The following is a 4,707-nucleotide window of genomic DNA, read 5'->3' on the forward strand; positions in this document are numbered from 1 at the left end:
AGAAGCAGATGGTCACTGGGCAGTGGGGACAGGATATAGCCCATGTCAGGGTCTGTCAGGGCTCTGGGGGGTCATCTCAGCCCAACCTGTCATTATTCTGAGAGCTGAGCCAGCACCAGCGGCGGTGCGCCCAACTAAGGCAATGGTGCAGGCAAGTCTGGGGGGTTCTCCTGGCTGCTCGCGGAAGCTGAGTGTAGAGTACAGGACTGTTGAAGAAAGCTCAGGGTCCCCTCTAGACCCCACACACCTCTGCCTTGAGCGGGGTCGGCAAGGGCCCTGGGCCCTGGCCACTTACCTGGCCCCATTGAATCCGGCCTGGAAACCATAGCCCTGCCATTGAGCGTGGCCTGTGTGCAGACACCGTTGTAAGGACAGTAGAGCACACGTGAACTCATTTGAGCCTTTGAACAGCCCTCTTCTCCTCCTTTTACAGATGGGGAAACTGAGGTGCACAGCCAGGGAGCGAAGAAGCCAAATAAGAACCCACACAGCCTAGCTCTTGCACCTGCTGGCACCCTGACCGTTCGTGGCACTGCCTGACCCTAGGGCTGCTATACCAGCAGAAAAGCAGCTTGGCCCAGGGGATCCCCCCGGGCTCCTGCCCACCGTGGGGTGCCAGCCTGGCTGGGAAGCAGCTGATGGACACTCCTGCCTCCTCTCACTGCCTCGTGGTAGCTGACGGGCATCTTCCCCAGACACAGGGAAATTCTGAACAGCGCTAGGAGCTGGGAGGGCTGAACTTGTCACTGCGCCCATGGAGAGAGGAGCCCAGGAGGCTGAGTGTCCTGGGCCTGGGCCTGTCCCAGATGGGGCTGAGCTGAGACTAGAGCTGAGGGAAGGGGGGTGACCCTCCAGAGCAGGGTGGCACCACGGCCCTACCCAGTGGGGCGACCAGAGCTCTTGGTCCCCCTGGGCCCAGAATGGTGGTGGTGGAAGGAGGGTCATACAGCGTCTTCCTCGGGCTCCTCCATGCCCTTCCCTGCCCTTCCTCACCCTATCAAGCCCCCTCTTCATTTGAGGGCCTGAAGGCCGTGATGCCATCAGGTGTGGGTTGGGAAGTAGGGCAGAAGTGAGGGCGGCATCTCCCACTGCTGCTCAGCAGTGGTAACCATCTGGGGCTCCTGGTAACTTCCCCCAAGTGATGGGGGGGGGGTCCAGTGTCACTGTTGTTTGGGGGCAACTGGGAGCAGTCTCAGGTCCCTCCCCTCTGGGTGGGGTGCTCCCCCCTCCAGTCCCCCACCTCCTGACCCCTCAGGCTCCAAACAAGGCTTAGGCTTCAGCCTGACTCCTGACAAGGAGGCTGACAGACTCACTGCCCCTTTAGTAGTAACAAGGATGGACAGCTGATGTTTGCTGAGCACTTACTATGTGCTAAGCACTGTCCTAAAAGTTTTACTCAGTAGTCACTCACTTAATCCTCATATTAACCTGCATGAGGCAGGTATTCTGCTCACCCTTTGTTGTACAGATGTGGAAACTGAGGCCCTGGGAAGCTTCATTACTTGCCAAATGTCATATAGTCAATATTTGAAAGCAGGCAGTAGGGCCTTGAGCCCCAGCTTTGGAATGTCACCCTGCTGCCTAAAAGGCATTGAATTCAGTGTCCCCCCACTTCCCATCGGCCCCTGTCATTGTGCAGATGGGGACACAAGCCCAGAGCATAGCAGAGCTGGTTTCAGACTCCCTGTCTAGTGCTCCTTTCACTCCACTGCCTACAGCTGGCTGAGGAGGGAGCATTCACAAGTGACTCTGTCCCCAGGGACTTTGACCCTGCCTTAGAGTCCTCCACGGTCTCTGGGGATAGGCGCTGACCCTGGCCAAGGCTTTCTCTGCTCCCTGTCAGCCTCTGCCATCACACCCTCTGACTGGGCTTCCAGTCAGCAGGTAGAGTGATCTCTCAGAACGTGGCCCAGAGAGGGGCTGCCTCCACCCAGCGTCACACAGCTTAGTTCTTGAGCCCTTGGAGCCCAATGCTGCAGGGATGTCCCAGGTGCAGCCCGTCACCCAGGAGTGCATCCATGTGTCAGCCTCAGGTAACGATACGCCAGGTCCCTAATGGGGCCTCGTTTGTTCCTTGTGTACCTGCATCCCCTTCACGAGACTGAGGCCTTGGTCCCATGTTCAGAGGGAGGCGGTTTTGCACCACTCGAGGGAGGGCAGCCCCTTCAGAGCCTGGCTCCCGAGCAGGCAGCTTTCGGAGTCTGCACCCTCCCTCCGCGACTCCTGCTGGGGAACCTACTTCTTACATGATGCTCTCAAACTTGAGCAGAAAGACTTGCAGGGCCGGTTAAAACACAAGGCGCTGGGGGCCTGGCAGAGTGTTAGACTCAGTAAATCTCAGTGGGGCCGAGAATTTGCCTTGTGCCCCGGGTGATGCTGATGCAGTTGGCCTACTTAGGACGCTTTGAGAACCACTGTCTATACTAGTGCTGTCCGATAATATGAGCCACACAGGTCATTTCAAATTTTCTGGTAGTCATGTTAAACAAGCAAAACGAAAGGGGTGAAATCAATTTTAATAATATATTTTCTTTAACCCAGCATATTCAAAAATTACCGTTTTAACAGTTAATCCATATAAAAACATTAATGAGATTTTTAAAACATTTTTTATATCCAATCAATGTAATGCAGTGTCTGTTTTACACACACAGAACATCTCAGTTTGGACTAGCGGTGTTTCAAGCGCTGGATTGGCACATCTGGTCAGTGGCTACCATATTGGATAGTGGTGTCTAGACCTTTCTGGGGAAGGCGCTTCCAGGCAGCGCCCTCTGCTGGCGGCTTGTAGTGGTGCTGCCCAGGCAAAGGGCCTGGAGACCCACCTGAGCATTGGGTGGGTCTTCTCCCTCATCAATCCCTACCTGATCACAGGAGAGCTGCGAGAATCAGATCACATGGCAGTAGGACAGCAGCAGACTTGGTACATGGGGAGAGGACACTGTTGACTCGCCCCGGTCAGGGACAGGGGTGTTCTGTTGACAGAAATGCTGGTTGAGCCATGGTCACCTTGAGCCAGAATCTGTTACTGATGTTGAGTGATGCAGCAGACAATATTAATGCCCGTTCCTCTCCTTGGCTCTAGTTGGACAGGCTTAGGTTCACAAATGTACGCTGAGGCTCCCCCGTGCCTGCCTCATGTGAGACCCCACACTTTGCCCAGAGCAGTTTAGGATCTGGCCCTGTCCTCAAAACACAATGGTTGGGGGTCTTCCCTCCAAATTGCCCCCAGTCCCTGGAGCTTTCACAGCCCAGGAGGGACTGTCTAACCTGCCCACCGCCACCAGCCCCCCCCCAAGTGCTGTCCAGCCAGCCGCTGCGTCTCACCGCCACATGGGGGCGCCCCGGCAAGCCAACGTCTCCCAGCCCCAGCCGTAGATGCACCCAGCTCCCCGCGCCGGGACGGGCAGCCAGGCTGCGGTGGTCGGGGACAAAAATCCTGTCTCTTCTGGGTCCAGTTCTTAAAACGTGGCCCTCTCCGTCACCCTGCAGTCCACACACCCCTCACAGTCATGTCCCTGCTGGGGACCGTCCTGGCTGCATCTGGGAAAGAGATACACAGACCTCGGTTTCCCAGCCTCCCAGACCTCTCCAGGACTGGCCCACGAATGGGGCAGGGCCATGTCCCCTTCCCAGGAACCTGGCAGCATCTATCTTTGGGCGCCTCCCCCGCCCCCCGCCCGTTGGAGCTTTATTGGAACTAGGATTGTGCACACCGGACCTTCCCATCCACTGTTCCCACTCTGGGTGCCCCCCGCCCCCCAGTGTAAGAATGAGAACTAAAAGTGCAGAGCTGGGCATCCTCTGTTACACCCGAATGGGTGAGGAGGAGAGCGTTACATAAACGCGAGGGAAGTCTCGGTTATTACTTCACAAATACCCTTTGACCACCAAGGGCACTTTTGTCGCCTTCCGTCGAGGGCGACCTTGCGCACCAGACTTGCACGCACTCCAAATCCTGCTCCTTTGGACCCGGGTCAACGCCTCCTACCCTACTTTTCTTGGGTTTGGGAGGCTCCGGAGGCGCCGAGACGCCGGGAGGGCCGACCCTGGTCCAGCTGTGAGTTCTTCATTCGCAGACACAGCCTCCCTGTGTCCCCGGGATCCTCGCCACCTGGACCGTGGGCCCCGCGGGGAGACCACGGGCGCTCGGCGGGGACCGGGCAGGCAGAGGGAACCAGCTTTGGCGGTTGAGGGTTCCAGAGAGAGGTATGGGAACAGTCGGCGTAAGACGGGCGTTTGGAGGCTGGGATGGGGTTCCCAGGAAGGTTTTAGGGAGAAGGGAAGGGGCCTAGGACCGCGCGCGGAGAACGCGGTTATTTGAAGGGGCCCAAGACAGCGGAACTAGCCAGTAGGACTTAACGCTGCCGCCGGGGCAGGAAGCGCGGAGGAATCGGGGTTGCCAAGGACAACGCGTTCTGGGCGGAGCTTCTGTTGGGATAGAGCTTGAGGGACTGGGGGCGGGGCCTGGAGAGCGGGGAGGAGGCGGAGCATGGGGGGTCTGAGCCAGAAGCGGCTTTGTGACTGGCGGAAATCCCATGCTCTGGGCGGGGCCTGAGCTGGAGCGCAGTAGTGGTTGGGGCGGGGCGCGGGGTGGGGCGGGGGCGGGCCCCGAGAGCGGGAGCCGGAGGCGGAGACGTGGTTGGCGGGGATGGAGCGCCCTGGGAGGGGTCGAACCGGCGGGGGCGGAGCCGAAGGGGAGTGGGC

The sequence above is a fragment of the Ursus americanus genome, chromosome 26 (assembly GCF_024610735.1).
Source record: "Ursus americanus isolate L20-20 chromosome 26, mUrsAme1.1.p, whole genome shotgun sequence".
NCBI lineage: Eukaryota > Metazoa > Chordata > Mammalia > Carnivora > Ursidae > Ursus > Ursus americanus.